At 40.8% G+C, this 22,395-nt stretch overlaps 1 protein-coding gene across 1 annotated transcript in view; it reads left to right on the top strand.

The window, feature by feature from the left end:
* The window catches only part of IL20RA (interleukin 20 receptor, alpha), a 40,398-nt gene continuing 18,003 nt past the window's right edge, over window positions 1-22,395 (top strand). The window contains exon 1 of the mRNA XM_011962084.1: window positions 1-150. The gene's annotated coding sequence lies outside the window, so the exon portion shown is untranslated. The remainder of the gene's footprint in view (window positions 151-22,395) is intronic.

A 22,395-nucleotide genomic window follows, 5' to 3' on the forward strand; every position in this document is an offset into this window, starting at 1 on the left:
CGCCGAGGCGCCCCTGTGGATTCCGCGTCTGGGCCGCCGGGCCCCGCGGTCCTGCAAGCCGCGCGTCGCGAGATCCGCGCTTTAAAAACCAAACTCCCTGAGAGGGTCAGCCCCGAAGGAACGGGATCCAGAAAGACGCAGCTTCTTAAAGTAAGCTCCCCCTGCCCTGGGTACGCCGTTGTTTCCTTTGCAGTTATGACCATGTACAGACAGTGCTCTTTGATTTTTCAGAAATAACAAAAGATTTAACTCGTTTACGACGTAAAGTAACTGAAGAGCTCTTTCGTTTTGTTTGGTTTTTAAGTTTAAACTCTCTACCAGTTGGAATCCAGTAAACCAGAATGATACACCTGATTGCTTTTTTTCCTGTATTTCTCGTATATGAGAAAAAGATTTTTTTAAAAAAACAGAAAAACAAAAAACAAGATATCCGGGATCCTTTTTTTAAAAAGTTATTTTAAAAAACAACAACAAAGCTTCTCCAAATACTGTGCTTTGTAGACACTTGGTTCAGGCCCCGCTGTCTTTTAACCCAGAACTGAACAGTAAGAGTGAATGCAGGAAGAAAGTTGACGGTGAATCTGGAGTCCTTGGTAGTTAAAGAAGAAGTTAAGTTCAGTATAGTTACAATGGTAAGAAAAGTATGCACACAGATCTTGGAGAGATTTTCAGTGATAGCTATTATACATAAAATATTTTATCTTCTAAATTTATCAGAAGTTACAGTTATTTTGCCTTTTAATATTTGCTGATAAGCTGAATGGGAAGAAACGACTGACCGGCAAATATTGAGCCTTCAACTAACAGACAGAAATTTGTTTTTATTTTTAATCGAAGAGAGAAGGCTGGGCGCCGTGGCTCACACCTGTAATCCTAATACTTTGGGAGACAGAGGCATAGGTGGGAGGATTGCTTTAGGCCAGGAGTTTCAGACCAGCCTGGGCAACATAGGGAGACCCCTGTCTATACTAAAAATTAAAAAAATAAAAACAAAAAACTAGCCAGACATGGTGGCAAACACCTGTAGTCCTGGCTACTCCATGTGCCCAGGAGTTCCAAACTGAAGTGAGTTATGATCACACCACTGCACTCCAGTCTAGGCAAGGGTAAGACCGTGTCTTTGTAGGGGGGAGGGGGGAACAAAGAAAGAGAGAAAGAGAAAGAGAAATAAAATTGTTGCATGCTGACCTTACCAGGTAGTAATATTCTTGACTTCAAAACAAAATTCGCAAAAGAAACAATAAGAATGCTTTTCTGACCCAAGAGACCTGGATACTTTCTTAGGTCTTCTTAGGGTGTTCCTGTCCTCTCCTGGGTCTTTGGGCTAAGGTCTAAGGACTGCTGGGAAGACCTCCTTAGAAGCTGTATGTAGTTACCTGGATACTACCTGCTCTTAATTGAAGGTTTATCTACAATGTCTTCTGTACAATATGGGCTTACTAAGAGTTCTATGACTTTGCCACTCTCAGGTAGATTAATGTTTTAATGCTCTCATTTTTTGAACTTTTAAAAAATTTCATCTCACAGCTCAGTGCCAGATCAGGCTGTAAAATATCAAAACATCCAAAGAGGAAAAAAAAAAAAAAAAATTTGGCATGTCATGAACCTTGTAGGGAAATCGTGGTATTTCATTTCAGATAAAGTTGTAATGGAATTCAGAATGTCTATGTGGCTCCCTCAAGGCAGGTGCAAGACACTGTCATTCACTCTTGGACCCCTCCAGGGACAGAATTTCACAGGGAAGTTTATCCTTATGGCTTATCAAACTCTGCCCTGTTGGCCTATCCCATATCCTGTCCTCAGGAAAGATAAAGAACCATGGTTAGCATAATATAAACAGGCATTTAAAGTCACTAAGATAGAGTGGGAGATGGTGACTTCTCAGGTCATGTGTCTCCTCTGCTCAAAGCCCTTCAGAGGCTTCTACTGTTCTGGAATCATTCTCAATTCTTCTACAAGATCCTGTGTGGCCAGTTCCTGTCTGTCTCTCCAGCATTATCTCACACCACCTAATTCTTGCTATCCTGGCCTTTTTCTACTTCCCAGAGCAAGCCAAAGTGTTTCCCATCTCACTCATACCGGCAGTTCCTCCGGAAGTTCCTACTGGAGATTCATACTGGCAGCCCCTCTGCTAGAATGCCACTGTCCCACTCTATCTGCAGCTATCTCCTGCTCAGACTTTGGCCTCTCACTGCCAATGGGCTTCCCTCAGGAAGGTCTTCCCTAGGGAGTTGAACAATGAAAACACGTGGACACAAGGAGGGGAACATCACCCACCGGGGCCTTTCAGAGGTGGGGGCTAGGGGAGGGATAGCATTAGGAGAAATACCCAATGTAGATAACGGATTGATGGGTGCAACAAACCACCATGGCACATATATACCTATGTAAGAAACCTGCATGTTCTGCACATGTATATATATATCAAACAAACAACCAAAAACAACAGGGTCTTCCGTAATCCCCAGAGAGGAAAAAAGTACATCTTATGATGTCTATTAACAAATAAACCTAACTTTAGTTTTGGAGCTTTAGATTGCAATCTAAATATTAAAACAACTATGCTTATTAGAATGAATTAATGGAGTGAGAGTATTTGTCAGAATGTCTCTTCTTCGATACAAACATGGCAGCATTCAGTATTTTATTTCACTGAGAAGTTATTCCTGGCAATACTTCACTCACACACACACATACACAGAGACATAAATGATTCCAGTGAACTAATTAAACTTGCGGAATTATTTTCTTTTTTTAACTTTTAATTTTGAACTAATTTGGGACTTGCAGAAAAGTTTCAGAAACAGCACAAAGAATCCCCATATCCCCCTCACCTAGTTTCCCCCAATTAGAACATCTTATGTAACCATTGTACAATGTTCAGAACCAGGAAATTAACACTGGTATAACACTACTTACTAAACTATAGACCTTGTTGGAGTTTCACCCGTTTTTCCAATAATGCCCTTTTTCTGTTTCAGGATCCAATCCAGGATCTCCCTTTACGTTTAGTGATCATGTCCCCTTAGTCTCCTCCAACTGGGGACAATTCCTCAGCCTTTCTTTGCTTTCATGACCTTGATCCTTTTGAAAAGTCCCGGTTACCTCTTCCTTAGAATATCCCTCAGTTTGGGTTCATGTAAAGTTTCCTCAAGCTTAGAATGAGATTATTCCATTTTGGCAAAAATGCCACATAAATTGTCACTTCAAAGGATTTGTAATATCAACATGTCTTCTTAATGGTGATGTTAACCTTGATCTCTTGGTTAAGGTGGTCTCTTCAGAGTTTCTTACTATAAAGTTACCATTTTTCACTTTGTGACTAATAAATATTTTGCAGAGAGATACTTTGAGATTATGCAAAAATCCTGCTTCTCGCCAAACTCACACCCAACTATTTTTAGTATCCATCGATGGATTTTGACTGCAATAACTACTATGTCTAGTAGTGATTTTTTATTTCACTCTTTTCTTCCACATTTATTCATTGGAATTCTGTTGCAAGGAAGGGCCATCTTTTTTGCCTTTTTAGTTATTTATTCAATTGGTTAAGTATATCAGTATGGACTCATGGGTGTGTCTTATTCTTTCATTTATAATCCAATACTATCATTATCAGTTTTATTGCTCATGCTGTTCCAGCTTTGGCCACTAAGAGTTCCTTCAGTTTGGCTTCTGTGTCCCTCGGAGGAACCCCATCTTTTTTGAGCACTTCATTAACTTTCTAGCACCAACAGCGTTCCAGACTCATCTGTGTTTTTCCTGCCCCAGGCCTGGAATTAATGACTTCCTTAGGAAGCTCTGGTTCCTTCTATTGGAGAAAGGTGTTAGAAACTAAGATTTGGGTGTGAGGCATGCTTATTGCTACTGGAATGTTGTTTCTAGGTGCTTTCTCAGAGCTGAGAAATATGTGTGTGTAGACTCACCTAGTTATACACACGCATCTATATTTCTGTATCTATCTCTGGGTGTGTATATATATTTAAGACCGTGAGTTTATAATGGTGCCACCAATTTCAACCTAACAGTCAAGGTTCATAGCCCTCCTGTTTCATTTATAGCTTCTTTGTCTAACAGTGAGAAACCCAGATGTCATTATCTACAATAGATGTATTTGCCTAATTCTAATATAGTTTCAGGATTGCTAACTCATGCTCCTATGAGAAAAACATGTGTACTTACTAAATTATAGCCTTTATGTACAGTTTTCTTGTCTTAAGCTTTATAATATCCAGTGAAGATACTATTGACCAAAGTTACCTGGGTTAGTCCTTTTTTTTTCTTTACTCCTTTTGGTGTGGTTATTCTATCCATTTGGGAGAAGTTCAGTTCATTTGTTAAACTGCTTGTATTACAATTTGGGTTCCCCCCATGGTAGTTGTTTTGTTTGTGGCGTTTGAGGTATTAGGCAGCTAGGTGAAATAATTACTGTGCTTATAAAAGTCAGAACTATACAAAACAGTTTTCTCTGAGAAGTGTGGCTCCCTCCTGAGCCCTACTACTCCCTTTCTATTCCTCACCATACCACCACCTCTTTCCCATTACGCTATAAATGTGATTATGATGTTGTACTTACGCTGTCATTGTGATATTCTGACAGCATTTCTACTTTGTTCTTGGTCCACATTCCATGCCATCTCCTTCATTTCTTGTTTATTTTTTCTGAATTTCTTTTGCACCAATGAGCAAATATGTGTATGTTTTAAGATCCAGGTCTAAATCTGATTTCTGTACTGCAGCTAATGGAGGATTTGTTTGCTCAAGTGTTCTTTTTATCAAAAAAGCATGTCTTCTTTTTCAACCTCTCTCCTATTGCCTTTCAAGCAAATTTGGGGTAATTTCTTATCTATAGATTTGCAGGCCTCGCCATCTATCAGCTTGAGGCCCAGCCCCAGCCTCCCCAGACAGTATCAAGTACCCAACATCCAAGCGTATGGCTATAGGTATATCCAGCCTCACTCCTCACAATGTGTACTCCTCCTGCCTGGAACTACTCAGCTTCCTATAAAATGAATTCAGGAAAGGCAGCATTCACGACCTGGAGAGCAGTCAAGGAGATTGGTTTCCCATGGGAAGTGGCGTGGAATAGGAACGAGGTAGTAGGGCTGAGGAGGAAGCACCGCTCCCCTGATTATACCTTTTTGTTTAGCTCTGACTCTTAGAACCATGAGGTAGGATGTATATATTTCATTTACTTATAAACTGTGGGTAAAGACAATAGGCAAGTGGGATTACTGCTGTAAAATTAAGATTTCAGTATAAACATTTCAACATAAAACATTTGCTGTTTTTATAATTTTTTAATACTACGTGTCTCTATGTTGCCTTTTTTAGTGCTTGGCATAGTATTTTTCACAAAATGGTTATTCAGTAAAGTTGTATGGTTTGCTTAAAAGCAACTTTCATTATATGCGTGACATTTTAAAAATGACTTTCTATTGCACCATTTTCTTCAAAGTACAATTTTACCAGGTGTCATTGACATGTTGACTTCCGTATTGATTTAAAAAAAATGATCATCTGAGGCTTAAGGCAGCATATATTTTATGGAGTAAAACCACGTTATCCATCTTAATTATAACATTATACTTTTGCTATCATCATGATGTTCTGACAGCATTTTTACATGTTCTTAGTCTACAGTTTATGACTACATGACACAAAATTTGGTATCAGAAACATGAATTAAATCACTTTAATCAATTCCAAGATCTATCAATTACATATAAAACTGGAGAACAAGGCCGAGGGTAATGGCTCATGCCTGTAATCCCAGACCTTTGGGAGGTTGAGGCAGGAGGGTCACTTGAGACCAGGAATTTGAGAGCAGCCTGGGAGAGACCCCATCTCTACAAAAAAAAATTTTTTTTTAAATAGCCAGCTTTGGTAATGCCTAGCTACTTGGGAAGCTGAGGCAGGAGGATCACTTGAGCCTAGGAATTTGAGGCTGCAGTGAGATATGATCTCACCACTGCAACTCCAGCCTGGGCAACAGAGCAAGACTCTGTCTCAAAAAAAAAGGAGAATGAAAGAACTATAGAAAGAAAGCATGCTGGTCAGAGACATTAAAATTAAATACTTCTTCTGCTTTATCTTTCAGAATTCCTTTTGATGTAGAAACCCATAGTTGGCAGGACCTTAAAGGTCACCTCACCCAGCTGGCACTCTCTTGATTGTCCTCTGCAGCATCACTTCCAAGTAATGACCTGTCTGCTATGTGAGCACCTCTCATCACAAGATACTCACTACCCTGCACCCAGGCAGGCAGGATGTCCTGTCACTGCAGATTTCAACTATTAAAAAGTTCTTTCATAAAATGAGCTGAGCCTTGATCCTTCAATTTTCACTTATTGTTAGTCTTCATTCTAAGCTGATGAAGTCATACTGGACAAGTTGTTCAGAACATTGAATGCAACCATCACATTTCCTCTGTGTCTTCTTTCCTCTCCAGAAAACCACTTCCCCAGAAAACTGCCAGGTGCCTTCTCTCTCCCAGTATTTCCAGTGTATGTTCCAGTTTGTTTGCAACCTCTCAGGCTGACTTCCTATAGATCATGATGAGGCTGCTGGTCTACGACATTCTAAACACTGAACCTTGGAAGGTTCATTTACCCTCCAGTGATTCAGCATCAGATTCTTGATGAACGCAGGCCTCTGATGTCTAAAAGGCACCCTCCTTCCTTATCTTTGTTGTCATCTGTGAGACACAGACCCTCATTCAAATGCAGAATTTCATATTGCTCTGGAGGTGATTTTGTTTCTGTTTGCTTCTTATAGTATAGAGAATGAAAGTATGGCATAGTGTTTTATCTAGAACTTATGATGATGGTGTTAATTGCAACTAAGGCTACTCTTTTCTGAAAGGACCATTTTTATTGACTATAAATATCTATACGAAATTGGGTCTGCTTTTTGAGGGTAGTGATCCCTGCATGACACTTTGCACCACCAAAATGGATACCTCAATTACTATCCACTGTTCAAGCAAATGCCAACTCTACCCACAACACAGAGAAAAGGCATACTTTGTCCTGTACAGACTTGTGGGGAAGCTTTGTTTGTACTTCTTGATTTCAACATATATATCATGTCTACTTTTCACCCAGCTTCCTCTCGGCTGGATAATCCAAAGTTCCATTCCATACAGCTACATTTGCATTTTAATGACGTGGGATATTTTGGCAGCTCCTAGTTAAACCATTTGTTTACATTATCAACCCTATGTAAATGTCCTCCTTACCAGCTTTGCAGGATTGTCTTTTGTTTTTGTTTTTTTGCTCAATATCAATCCCCTCATCTTCACTTTCAGGAGATTCCAGCAGCTCTTAGGGCGTTCATTTTTCTTTTCAATAAACATTGTGCTCACTGTTGAGGAAAGATACAAGCAAGCAACAGACACCTAGTCTATTGGCTTCTCAAGGCTGCCATGGCAAAATGCCACAAACTGGGTGACTTAAAATAATGCAACTTTATTGCCTCACAGTCCTGGAGCCTGGAAGTCTGAAACCAAGGTGTCAGCAGGGTGGATTCTTTCTGAAGGCTGTGAGGGAGAATCCATTCTGTGCCTCTTCGAGCTTCTGGTGGTGCTGGCAATCTTAGGCACCCCTTGACTTGTAGACACAACACCCTGATCTCTCCCCAATCTTCACATGGCATTCTTCCTGTTTTCCTTCACATAGTCTTCCAGAAGACTCTGTGTATGTCCGTCTGTGTTCAGATTTACCTTTTTATGAGGACACCAGTCATACTGCACTTCGGCCAACCCTAGTGACCTCATTGTAACTTGCTCATCTCTCTAAAGACCTTATTTCTGAGTGAGATCCCTTTCTGAAGTACTGAAGTTAGGATGTCAACATATTTCTTTTGGGCAACACAGTCCAACTCATCACATCTACCATATGCTCAAAGACTTTCAGAGTAGCAAGCAGGATCTGTGGGCTTGGCATCTATGGTGGAAAAGAATCTGTTTTCTCAGCCACATGCAGTGGTTCCTCCTCTCCAGCATGTTTCGGAGTCTGTGTCCAGTGGAGGAAAACTTTTGCAGAAGGGTCAGAGCTGAAAGCCTCTACTGAGAATGTTGAGGGCCCGGACGAGGTCTCTTCTCTTGTGCTTTCCATAACTTGACCATAAGGCAGAACTGTCAGTGGTTACTTAATAAAGACTAAAGACCTTTAAATTTATCCAGCAGAGAAGCTCACTCTTCTGAGACCTCTGCCTCCCATCTTGCCTGCTTTAGGGAGCACTTGCCCTGAGAAATCCTCTGCCTTGTTCCAACAAAGACCGTTTTCGTATGTAAGGTATAACTACCCATAGTCTTCCAGCCCAGCATCCCTCTCCATTTCCAACGAACCTATCTATGTTGCAGAATGTCTATGAATTATCTACTAAATGCTAAACTTACTATTTTTTAAAATTAGCTTATCAATTTTAAGTGCAAAGTAGAATATCACATGCAGCCCATAATTTAGGGGAATGAGGTATTTGAAGTGATCAGATTTAACAAAATAGTATTACCTTTATACACCATGCCTCCATTTTGAGTTTTCAAAAAGTTTAACTATATCCCGACTCAATATGATTTCTAAATAATCCTTTGAGTGCTTTTTGTTCACTCATTCATTCAGTGTCATCCTTTTATATATATGAGAAGCTGCTCTAGGCTTCAGGGTAAACAAGAAAACAAGGTCCCTTTCTTCATTTAGTCTTCAGAGAAATACAGACAAGTAAGTGATTGCATTAAAATATAAATGCCAGAATTGAGGACAACAGTTTCTTTAGAGGCATAGGATCACACAGCTGATCTAACAATGGTGTCAGGCAGGGCTTCCTACAGGAAGGTCCTTTCAACTGAGACTTATAAGAGTTGTTGGTTAATTAACATACATGTATGTATATGCATATATCACATCATATTCTTCTTACTTAAGGATAAAAGGTGAATCAGAAAAGAAACTTGATATCCAAGTAAATGCCTTTCTATGAATAAATGCCTTAAATACTTTTAGGAAAAACCATAGAAATTCAATCAGTAGCCATAAGTAGGTTGCCATCTGTATTATATAAAATATTTATAATTCAATATAAATTTAGGTCTTTTTAAAAATGTGGTACATATACACCATGGAATACTATGCAGCCATAAAAATGAATGGGATCATGTCCTTTTGCAGGGACATGGATGAAGCTGGAATTCATTATCCTAAGCAAACTAACACAGGAACAGAAAACCAAACAGCACATACTCTCACTCTTTTTTTTTTCTTTTTTTTGAGATGGAGTCTCGCTCTGTCACCCAGGCTGGAGTGCAGTGGTGCGATCTCGGCTCACTGCAACCTCCACCTCCCAGGTTCTTGCCATTCTCCTGCCTCAGCCTCCCGAGTAGCTGGGACTACAGGCGCCCCCCCACCACGCCCAGCTAATTTTTTTTGTATTTTTAAAATATAAAACAAGTCCCTTGTATTCGTTTCCTATATTTTTAAAATATAACACAGGGTTTCACCATGTTAACCAGGATGATCTCGATCTTCTGACCTTGTGATCCGCCCACCTCCACCTCCCAAAGTGCTGGGATTACAGGCGTGAGCCACCACGCCCGACCCACATGTTCTTACTCTTAAGTGGGAGCTGAACAGTGAGAACACAGGGACACAGGGAGGGGAACAATACACACCAGGGCCTGTGAGGGGTGCTGGGGGAGGGAGAGCATCAGGATAAATCGCTAATGCATGCGGGGCTTATTACCTAGGTGATGGGTTGATAGGTGCAGCAAACCACCATGGCACATGTTTACCTAGGTAACAAACCTGCACATTCTGCACATGTATCCTGAAACTTAAAATTAAATATAAAAAATAAAATAAATTCAGGTCTTTTAAATTTAAATATTAGCAAACAAATAAAGCTAAGCCCTACTGTCAGCATATTCCATGTATAAATTACCAAGTAGTTAATATTCCTTTTCACATCCTTTCTTATAACACTAAAAATGAACAAAGAAAAAGCCAGTAATAGCAAAATCCCATGGAAAGGATGATTTTTCTGAGTGGTAGTCATCTAGTGGGTAGGAGTCAGGAGCTTTGTGACTGCAGGACACTGACCTCAAAATCATTGGCAGCCTCAGCAAGCCACTGTGGTCTGCGGCTCTTTGCAATACTCACTCAAACCACAGTAATCAAAAGGCACACATTATGCTATGGCTTCTGACATAGGTACTATTTACCACTTCCTGAGTCAACTCAGTCCTTTAAGGACTCTGTTAACTTTCGTGAACAAGATCAAAGGGACTGTCTCCCCGGGTCCAGTATCCAAGTTGTTTCGGGAGGTGTTCCAGTGAAACAGTGAATTGAATAGTGTCCTCTCAAAAGTAATTTCCACCTGCAACCTCAGAATGTGACCTTATTTGGAAGTAGAATTTTTTCAGATGTAATTAATTCAGAATGTTGTATTGGTCCATTCTCGCCTTGCTACAAAGAAATACCTGTGACTGGGAAATTTATAAAGAAAAGAAGTTTAATTGGCACTTGGTTCTGCAGGCTACACTGGAAGCATGGTGCTGGCATCTGCTTGGCTTTTAGGGAGGCCTTAGGAAACTTACAATCATGGCAGAAGGCAGAAGGGGAGCAAGCATATCACATGGCCTGAGCAGAAACAGGAGAGAGCAATGGTACGGAGGTGCTACACACTTTAAACAACCAGATCTTGTGAGAACTTACTCACTCTCAGGAGAACAGCACCAAGTGGGTGGTGCTAAACCACTAATGCCCACTTTGTGGGCATTCCATTCATGAGAAATCCACCCCCATGGTCGAATCACCTCCCACCAGGCCCTACCTCTAACACTGGGAATTTTTAGCACTTCAACATGAGATTTGGGCGAGGACACATAACCAAACTGTATTATATTTCATGATGAAATCATCCCAGAATTAGGGTGGACTGGTGTCCTTGTAAGAAGAGGATGGGACTCAGAAAAGCCACACGAAGGCTGAGGTGGGCAGAGACTTGAGTGATGTTGCCATGAACACCTGGGGCCACCAGGAGCTGAAAGAGGCAAGGAAGGATTGTTCCCTGGAACCATCTGAGGGAGTGTGGCCTTGCTGACACGTTGATATCAGACATCCAGCTTCCAGAGCTATGAGATAATGAATGTCCATTGTTTTAAGCCACCTATTTTGTTGTACTGTTTTGGCAGCCCTAGGAAGCTAATACGAAGGACTTGGAGTCTTCTTTGTGGACGTCTCTCTCTTCATTATTGCCCTGCTTTTATCCTGACTACTCTTCTTTTATATCTTGTGGCAAAATAATGCAGATACCTCAAAGAGTCAATCTACTGCAAGGTCTGTTCAGCGTGTGAAAACTGTTCATTTTACTGCATTTAGTTACATAACTTTATCAAGGCATAATTCAGCCTTGAAGAGGTCTGATCCTAGTCTGGGTCACCCTCAGAACAATTCACCATTCTGATAGTGTTTTTGATGGCTACTGAACACTTCCATCTTCCTGGTGTGTGATGGGAAAGTCTGAGATTCCAGTTGAGATCACACCATCAATCTCATTTGCCTCCAAATTCCAAGCAACAATCAGCAAGTAAATCAGCAAGTAAATACTATTCATTATTTTCTTGAAAGTTAAAAGAAATGCAGCATTGAAATTACTGTACACAAATGCTTCCACCAAAATAGAAAGTGAGAACTTGCAGCCAGGATCTCAGGGCCACGTGGAAAGAATAGCAATCGGAAAATCAGAGAATGGAAGTTCAGCCCCTCCTCCTCCACTGCCCTCTGTGGGCAAGTCACTTACCTTGAATGGGCTTTGGTTTTCTCATCTATGAAAGAGTAGGTTCCATGATTTCTGAGGCCCAGAGATTACCACTGCCTGGGCAGTACCAGGCCATCACTTCACCTGCCTTGTGCCCTCAACCTGCCTGAGGGAACCTACCCTGTCACTCTGTCCTTGGGGCTGGCCTCTGTACCCTGGTTCCCACTAGCTCTCTCCTGCCACTGAGACTAGCCCCTGCCTAACACTCCACATTTCTTACATTTCCTCCAGGAGGCTCCCCACATTACCACCTATGCAACAACACAACAATCTTTTTTCTCTCCACAGAGCTTATTCTAATTCATTCCAAGTGGATACCATACTGGATTTCTTTCCTTTTTTTGAGACAGAATCTTGCTCTGTTGCCCAGGCTGGAGTTCAGTGGCACGATCTTGGCTCACTGCAACCTCTGCCTTCCAGGTTCAAGTGGTTCTCATGACTCAGCCTCCCAAGTAGCTGGGATTACAGGTACATGCGCTGCCACGCCTGGATAATTTTTGTATTTTCAGTAGAGGTGGGGTTTTGCCATGTTGACCAGGCTGGTCTAGAACTCTCGGCCTTAAGTGATCTTCCCACCTCTGCCTCCCAAAATGTTGTGACTACAGGCATGAGCCAACACACCCACCCTCATACTGGATAACCATCCTCTTTCATTTTCTTAATCACAACCTGATACGGGATTATACGAAGGACATAGTTCTAGACAGTGAAGCATCACTTGATGATGGGGATACCTTCTCAGAAGTGTATCCTTACGTGATTTCATCCTTGTGCAAACATCATAGAATGTACTTACCCAAACCTAAATTAAATAGCCTACCACTACACACCTAGGATATATGGCATAGCCAATTGCTCCTAGGTTACCAAGCTGTACTGCATGCTACTGTACTGAATACTGTAGGCATTTGTAACACAATGGTAAGTATTTGTGTATCTAAAAATACATACACATCTTATATATACATCATCTTATGGGACCAGCATCACCAAACGTTGTTATGCAGCACATGACGTATTTCTGAAGTGTGCACCAGTGGTTTAAGTTGATCTTTGAGCTAGCGGTGCAGTTAACCAGCTACACCCAGCTGTACATTCTATCATCCAGAGCCCCAGCAACAGCATTGTTTGTTAATTTATTGTGGCTGTTATGGGATGAAAGGTAACTTGTGCAGGAAGGGTATCCAGCATAGGCGAGTGAATTGGATGCGCCTGCAGGAAATGGGCTGTTTTAAGCCTTTTGATGTCCACTGCCATTGGCCTGCCATTTGTCTGCTTTCTACAAATAAGTAATTCATGGCAATGTTTATTACTGATAATAATGGCAGTTATTCATATAATAACAATAGTTATTGTTAATGGTAAAGAACAGTAAATATTTACAATGAATAGTAACTGTTGAGATGCGTGGCTGGGAGGAAATAAGTATAAAAGGTGAGAATGGGTACATAATAGTGGAGGAGATGAAGGGGAGATGATGCTGAAAGCATACTCCAGAGATGTCCAAGGAGTGTTTGAATCATCCCTGTACTCATCCACTGGGCAAATTGAAAAGTTACTACATCTGAGTATTGGGAAACCTTTTTTTTTTTTTCATTTTTTCCCTTTCAAAAAGAAAAAGAACCAACTCTTGGGGTTAATCAATAAACTAACATTATTTTCACCGCCTTTCTCAAATGATTGGTTAAGATTAAATCATTTGAGAAAGGCAACAAAAATAATGTTAGTTGTTGTCTTGTCCCACTGTTCCTTTTTCTTTACTCTTTCTGTCCTTCCTAAGGACAATGTCACATGTGAAAGTATAAATTAAATACATAAATATAAAACTTTGGGAAAGCTGATGATAGGGACATGTGGTCTTTATGAGTAAAGGAGGCACCCAGAAGTGTGTGTCATGAGGGAAGAGTTACACTGTATTTCATCCCATTAATCTTATTTATTCTTTGCCAAATAGCCTTGCTGTTGCTTTTCAGCTTACTGAAGTACTTATTGATACATGCATTGAAAACTGGTGGCTGAGCATGGTGGCTCACGCCTGTCATCCCAACACTTTGGGTGGCTGAGGTAGGAGGATCGCTTGAGCCCAAAAGTTTGAGACTAGCTTGGGCAACATTAGTGAGACCCCATCTCTACAAAACAGTGTTTTAAAACTTAGCCAGTCATGGTGGCATGCAGCTGTAGTCCCAGCTACTCAGGAGACTGAGGAGGGAGGATCACTTGAGCCCAGGATTTTGAGGCTGCAGTGAGCTATGATCATGCCACTGCACTCCGGCCTGGGTGATAGAGTCAGACCCTGTCTCAAAAAAAAAAAAAAAAAAAAAAATCACAAACTGCTGACATTTTCCACCATAATTCTTTAATGAAAATGAAAGAATCTCTATTTTCCTCCCTTTCTCTAATGTTCATTTGTCCATCATTTGCCATTTAATTATTTCTGCCTATTTTTTTTTACCCTATTATTTTTTTCTTACACTTTTATCTTGTTGACTTTCCTCCTGAAAATTTCAAGTCATGTAGATATTAATGGAAGACTTGCATTGCATCTAGGAGGATAAAAAGAAGTACTAGTGTTGAAAATGAGTTGAGGAATAAAGTGTCGATATTTAAGAAATAGTTATTGATTGAACTTGGAGTTTCCAACAGCTATTCTTTTCAGTACGTTAGTGGTCCTGAACAGTTTGTCTTTGACCTTGTTCTTTCTTTTATATTTTCCCTTCTGAGGCATAAGTAGTAAAGATTTCAACCCACATTCGAATCTACTTTTCCAGTTACTATGATGATCATTACTACCAATTGAGACGGTTTGGAGATTATAACATGTGAAGAACATTAGGTACTCACTCTCAAAAAGTTTATTTTATTTATTTATTTTATTTTATTTTATTTTATTTTATTTTATTTTGAGACAGATTCTCGCTCTGTTGCCCAGGCAGGAGTGCAGTGGAGTAAACTCAGCTCTCTACAACCTTCGCCTCCCAGGTTCAGGCAATTCTCCTGTCTCAGCCTCTTGAGTAGCTGAGACTACAGTTGCACACCACCATGCCCGGCTAATTTTGTATTATTAGTAGAGATGGAGTTTCACCATATTGGTCAGGCTGATCTCGAACTCCTGACCTCAGGTGATCCACCCACCTTGGCCTCCCAAAGCGCTGGGATTACAGGTGCAAGCCACCATGCCTGGCCCAAAAAGTTTATTTTCTAAAAGGTAAGGGAAGAGATTTATATAATCTAAGAGATACATAAAGTAGTGGGACTGGTTTTCTAACAATGGGGCTGGCTTATACAAAATAATAATAATAGTCATTATGGGAGGCTACACACAAAAATCTCACAACAGTGAATTTCATAAGCTCCCTTTTCTCAGTTGCAGGTACAGCCTGGCACATACTGATCAGAATATTCCATTGAGTGGCAAACTTTCAACTTGGGGGAATGAATTTTATTTTTGAAAACATTCAAAGCCACTTTCCACAAGTTTGGGTGATCAAGCTGGGTAATGCTATATTGAGCAAAAGCAAGATGTAACTATTAAAAAAAAGAGATTGAATTTTTTTGCGTGTTTCTAAGCTACCTCTAAAGATAATTGTAGCTGAAAGGAAGCATCCCTCAAATGCCATGACCTAAGAAGTATCATGAGAATAATCATAAACCCTCCCAAGTAAATGACTTTGAAGGTACACACTCTCATTAATGGGTAAACTTCAATAGATTTACTTTTTTAAATAGTCTGTATGTTAAAGTCTTACTTGCTGTGAAGCACCAACAGCAAAATACTAAAAAAACATGTTTAAGCACATAGATTTACTTATGGAGGTGTGGCCGTAAAGAAATGACACCAATTTTTCTGTATGACTTATGTATTGCTCATCCATATAAATGTGCAGATACCTGGCAGAGAAAGTATATATTGATGGTTGTGCCCCAGACTCAGAAAATATCTCCTCTATGAGAGCAAGGCCTTCTGTCAATTTCTTTTTTCTTTTTATCTTTGAGATGGAGTCTCACTGTCACCCAGGCCGGAGTGCAACGGCGCCATCTCAGCCCACTGCAACCTATGTCTCCCGGGTTCAAGCAATTCGCCTGCCTCAGCCTCCCAAGTAGCTGGGACTACAGGGGCACGCCACCATGCCCAGCTAATTTTTGTAATTTTAATAGGGACGGGGTTTCACCATGTTGGCCAGGCTGGTCTTGAACTCCTGACCTCAGGTCATCCAACCACCTCAGCCTCCCAGAGTGCTAGGATTACAGGCATGAGCCACTGCACCCAGCCCATCTGTCTATTTCTGTCCTCAACTGTACCCCCGTGCCTATCATAGATTCTACTTCTAGCCCATAGTAGGTGCCAGTAACTATTTGTCACATGAATATAACTGAACAGTTCCACCAGGAAAAACTTAAAAGAATAATACTTGAGTTTACCTCATTGACTTTCTTATATCTTTCCTTAGAAGCTACAGTCTAACATGCAGAATTGATCATGGTCATATAATCTTTTCTTCCCACAACACTGTACTTGGGAGCATTTCCCACTTACCTGGGATAAAGGTAAGTATCCCAGGGGAGAGCCCTGTCTTGGCCAGCACACTTGGTCCTGAGCATCCACCAAATGGCTGAAAAACCATGGGCAGTCATTCAACCTCCCTGGGCCTCTCTCTACTGAGCTGTAAAATGAGGATAGTAACTTTGGAGGACAATACTGAGCGAATAATTATTGAGCTCTTTCTTTGTGCCAGGCACTGTTCCAGGAACTCTATGTGAAGAATCTTAATCATTGCAACAAGCCTAACAGGCAGATAGTACTGTTCCATTTTCCAAATGGAGAAATAGAGGCACAGAGGTTAAGCAACTGGCTTGAGGGCACATAGCTGGTAAGACGTAGAGCGTGGAGTAGGCTCCAGTGTGACTCTAGAACTTTTGTTCTGGAATCTCTCCCTGAGCTACTCACATAAACAATTACTAGAAACCACTGGGTTAGGGCAGTTGGCAGTACCCTGTAAGAATGGACAGTATTATTACAGAGAAAACTGAGGCAGCGCACTGTTCCAGCAATTAGTCAAAGAAATAATAGTGAGGTGATGGTTAGGGGAAGAAAATCAAGTGCAAAGGAACTAATCGTGCTCTGTCCTTTATAGAAGACAGTTGTGCAGCTTTTTTCTCAGGTAGGTACTCATTGAATCATATTTTAAGTGCTGTTTAGAAGACTTACTTTTCAGCTGGGCGCGGTGGCTCATGCCTGTAATCCCAGCACTTTGGGAGGCGAAGGCGGGTGGACCACCTGAGATCAGGAGTTTGAGGCCAGCCTGGCCAACATGGTGAAACCCTGTCTATACTAGAAATACAAAAATTAACTGGGCATGCTGGCAGGCACTTGTAATCCCAGCTACTTAGGAGGCTGAGGCAGGAGAATCGCTTGAACCCGGGAGGCGAAGGTGAGCCAAAATCACGCCACTGCACTCCAGCCTGGGCAACAAGAATGACACTCCATCTCAGAAAAAAAAGAAGACTTACTTTTTGTGGGAACTTGATATATAATTAGGAAGAAGAAGGGAGATAAATTAATATTTTTCAGGAGAAAGGGTTTGTAACTTGGGACAGAAGAAAACATGCCTTTCCTTTCAGCATGATGAAATTAAAACAATGCTTAAGGTAATCTATGTGAAGGCAGTCGTACCTGTTTTGCTCTTTGGTGGTTAGAATGTCATTGTTTACAACATCCGCTTCCTGAAATTAGTCAATCATCCTCTGATGTGTTTGTACTGCCTTTTAACCTTGTTCCCACAGTAGAAAACTCACTTTGGGTGGAAATTTTTTTTTCCCTACAAGCCTATGAAGCTATTTTCCTATTTAAAAATACACATAAAATATGTAGCAACCACTTGCCATGCCATGGGTTCCTGTGCCTTCATTAAAACGCAGCTGTTAGGTATCTTCTGACTGTGCAGTCCTGTGTGTAATGTAAGCTTACCAAGGTGATTTCAAGCTACACAGATTTGGTGGTTCAAGCTGTTCCACTTCAATGCTCATGTGAATCTAGGATCTGCCATGATTTGCGTCAGCCCCAAGGGTTCCTGGTCAGTTCATTTCCAAAGCATTTATTTGCCAGACACCGAGAATACCAAGACCTTATAAGACCTGGGGTCCAGTGTCCAACAGATCACAGCCTCTGATTCCTTCACAGCTTCAGCTTTAAAAGGGTAAAGGGGGTAGGACATCTGGGGACCTTCTCTGAGCAAGGTTGAGCAGGGCTTCTGCAATGCTAAGGTTGCCCCAGTTGGTCATAAACTTCAGAAACTTGAATGGTCCCCAAGGGGAGTCTCCAGAAGTGATCACATTTGGCTGTCCGGTCTCTTGCGATTTGTTTGCTTTCTGTACTGGTTAATGAAGGTGATGGCCATAATGGGAAAGTCTAAATGCCTCAGCCACAAAAGAGGGAGGCTGGGTTAACCACAGAGGCTGATTACCCTGGCTCTTTGTGAGTTCGCCCTGAGAGCCTTACCACTTCTAACTGGTGTTCATCAGGCACTCATCTATGCATAGGCTTTTCCTTGAGTACAACAAAAAAGAAATAACTTCTACTGTGAGACATATAATTAAAGCTGTAACATACTTAGATGACAACCCTGATATTCACTTTGAGGCCATTAGGAAAAGGTCGCAAACCATTTTGCTATATTTACAGACCTGTATTCAAGGTAACTCTTAGAACCAATGTAGCAGCCGCATTTTATAAAACTCCACTAATGATAAATTTACCCATTTAGATCTATCTTATTACTCCATTATCTTCCTACTGGAAGGACCTAAGAGCAAACAGAGGACTTTTTCCCTTGGTGCTAGAGCATAAATGAAGCTGGGCTAGAAGCATTTCCCAAAGGCCAAATGCATTAGTTCATTCCAGATGCTAGAACAGAATATAATAGATTGAGTGACTTATAAACAACAGTTTATTTCTCACACTTCTGAAGCTGGGAAGTCCAAGATCAAGGCAGATTTGATGGACGGGAGGGCCCACTTCCTGGTTTATAGATGGTCGTCTTCTCACTATGTCCTCACATGTCGGAAGGGGAGAGGGACCTCTCTGGGGTCTCTTTTATAAGGGCACTAATCCCACTCATGAGGGCTCTGCCCTTACGACCTAATCACCTCCCAAAGGCCCCACCTCCAAACACCATACATTGGGTGTTAGGATTTAACCTGTGAATTTTTTGGTGGGGAGGAGGAACACACACATTCCATTTATGATGCCAAAGCATAATATAATAAAAGGGAAATAAACACTGAGAGGGGACACAAATCTTGATGTGGCTTACAAGCTACAGGAAATCAATCATTACCTCGAAGTTCATTAAGTGGATAGTTCCTTGCCGACTCCTCACAGCTTTGTGAAGGCAGAGGCCATCTTTACACCCACAACTCAAAGGGGCATCCTCACATATCCTTCCATCGTTCAAAGCTCAAAGGGAGTCCAGAGTTGATGCCCCTTCCCTCAGTCTTCTGAGTTCTGCTTCCCCTGGAAAGATCAATTTCCTGCCCAGATGTCTGTAGTCAGGATTGCTCACTTTAGTGGAGACCACACATACCCTACACATCACAGCACAATCATGTCATTAAAATAGCACAAGCCAATATTTATTCAATGATGCACACATGGAAGACCAAGGGGTCTCTTATTTCCAAAAGAATACTGGAGGCAGAAGGGACCTAAACTGTAAAGGTGTGAATAAACAGGGTAGGTTCAGGTATTGAAGGTATTTTCATGTGGCTGGTAAACACGGTGCATTTGGCAGAATTGCAAAAGGAGACATTGGACCTGCCCATCTGAAGAATCTGTGTACCAAACCAAAGTCATGACGGTCTGGCACTCCCCAAACATAAAACTATGTGCACCGATCCAGTGGCTTTTTAATTTGGGATATGAAATCTCAAATATCTCAGAGAATCAGAGCCGTGCTTCCAGACCATAAATCTATTTGTTAAAGTGCATTTGTTACCCATAAATTGGCACACATTTCCTGATAGCAATGTGGGTGTGACATGTTTTCACTTTGGTGTTCATTCAGTGATCTTATCAGTACTAGCAGGTTAGAAAATTGATTTATCTCCATTGAAATGTTTATTCAGGAATGTCTTTCGTCATGCTTTTCAAACTTGAAAGAAACAGTGCCTAAAAACTTTGCAAATTTTTTTAAACAAAAGAGAATACTAGTTATCAAATTTATTTCTTTTTTAAATGTACTATTTTTTACCTTTCAAAAAAAAGTGCTAACTCATTTTGTTTTGTTTTTAGATAGAGTCTCACTCTGTCACCCAAGCTGGAGTGCAGTGATGCGATTTTAGCTTACTGCAACCTGCACTTCCTGTGTTCAAGCAATTCTCCTGCCTCAGCCTCCCAAGTAGCTGGGATTACAGGTGCCTGCCACCGTATCTGGCTAATTTTTGTATTTTTAGTAGAGACAGTGTTTCACCATGTTGGCCAGGCTGGTCTCGAACTCATGGAGTTATAAACATCCATTTCTGAAAATAAAATGTCGACAAGCAGGGAGACAAGATACGCTTTGCCTGATCTAAGGAAAGGTGACTAACATGGCTTAATTTGCTCTGATTTAAGGGAAAAAAAAGGTTTCAAAACCAGCAGACCATGTCATAACAAGGAATATTTTGTGTCCTGGAGAGATTTAGAGATGGGCTGATATCAAGACATGATCTACTTTTCTCATGATAGGTCTGCCCCTGTATAATAGTTTGATTTATTGGCAAGAGGATGATCCAAAACTGATAACATTTTCTGCCTCTGCCATCAGAAAGATAATTTCAATCCAAAGGAAGAACCTGCAGGACTCAAAGCTGTAGTATTTTTCCCCAGATATAATGTATAAAATATAACATTCATTTTTAAGTGGATTTCTGTTAAAGGTGTTTGTTACTCTGAAACCTTGTCAGTGTATTTGCAATGAGCTTAACTAAGCATTTGGGTTTTTTAAAAAATTTCAAAAAGTTTTTATTGTCATCTTCACTTGCTATTAAAAAGATAGCAAGTTTATGGTCTTCTCCTTGGGTAGTTTTTAATTTTCTTCATAACATAAAATTGAACTATTAGAAAGAACATTTCTCAAAATTGTTAAGGCAAGAGTCATTTATTAAATTATTGGGAATGGAGGGGGGGGTTTCAGTGATTTGTCTGTCTTAGATGCTTTCACTTTTAGAATCGTTGTTGTATTCGTTCTCTACTGTTAGGTAACAAACTACCTTACACTTAATAGCTTTAAACAACAAATATTATCTCACATATTTTTTGAGGGTCAGGATTCCAGTAATGGCTTAGCCAAGTGGTTCTGGCTGAAGGTCTTTCACAAGAGTGTAGTCAAGAGGCAAGCTGGGGCTGCAGGCATCTGAAGGCTGGACTGGGGTCAGAGGATCCACTGCTAAGATCACTAAGGTTCCTCTTGGCAGGAGGCTTCACTCAGTTCTTCAGCAGCTTTGGGAAGCCTCAGTTACTTTGCCACATGGGCCTCCACGGGGCCACTCACAACAAGGCAGCTGGTGTTGCCCATGCAAACGATCCAAGGCAAAGGAAACAAGATAGAAGCTACAGTGTCTTTTATCACCTAATCTCAGAAGTGTCTTTTGTCCTTGCTTTTGTCATATTTTATTGGACACACAGACCAACCCAGGCACAATGTGGGAGAGAACAATACAGCCTGTGAATGCCAGGAGGAAGGGATTATTGGAGGCCAGCTACCACAGTCATGGTGATAGAAATGATTTACTCATAATGTAGATGTGCAGAGGAGGCGTACATAGTTCACAGCATTTATAATGAAATATATTCTCAAAGAATAGAATGGCATAAGAACATTATTTTTTTAATGTTATTATTGTATTATTGTCACATTATTGATTCTGTTGGTTTAATATCATTACCAGAGTTTGCTAACATTTCAACAATTGGCATAGCATTTGTGAAGGACCATTTAGACAATTACAAAGCATTAATCAAAATGTGTACTGAATCAATGAACATTAATTATTGACAGCACATTCCAGAGTATAGTTTATTTCAGAAGAGAAAAATTGCTTTGTTTCCTTATGACAGCAACCAAAAAAACTAAAATAAAATAAAATTGCCTATTCCTTTTACTCCAAGTTATTTCTCAAAACTTTTTTGGGTGTGTTTTAGGCATCTTGAGAGTTCTATCATTTGTTCACTCACATTAAAAAACAAATAGGGCCAGGTGCGGTGGCTCGCATCTGTAATCCCAGCACTTTGGGAGGCCAAGATGGCAGGATCACCTGAGGTCAGGAGCTGGAGACCAGCCTGGCCAACATGGCAAAACCCCGACTCTACTATAAATACAAGAAAAAATTAGCCAGGCATGGTGATGGGTGCCTGTAATCCCAACTACTTGGGAGGCTGAGGCAAGAGAATAATTTGAATCTGAGAAGTGGAGGTTGCAGTGAACTGAGATCATGCCACTACACTCCAGCATGGGCGACAGAGTGAGACTGTCTCAAAAAAAAAAAAAGACGAATAGAATACAGTGTTGTAGAAGATAAAGATTTGTATAGATTGAAACTTGA

The sequence above is a fragment of the Colobus angolensis genome, unplaced genomic scaffold, assembly GCF_000951035.1.
Source record: "Colobus angolensis palliatus isolate OR3802 unplaced genomic scaffold, Cang.pa_1.0 Scaffold58, whole genome shotgun sequence".
In the NCBI taxonomy this organism is placed as follows: Eukaryota; Metazoa; Chordata; class Mammalia; order Primates; family Cercopithecidae; genus Colobus; species Colobus angolensis.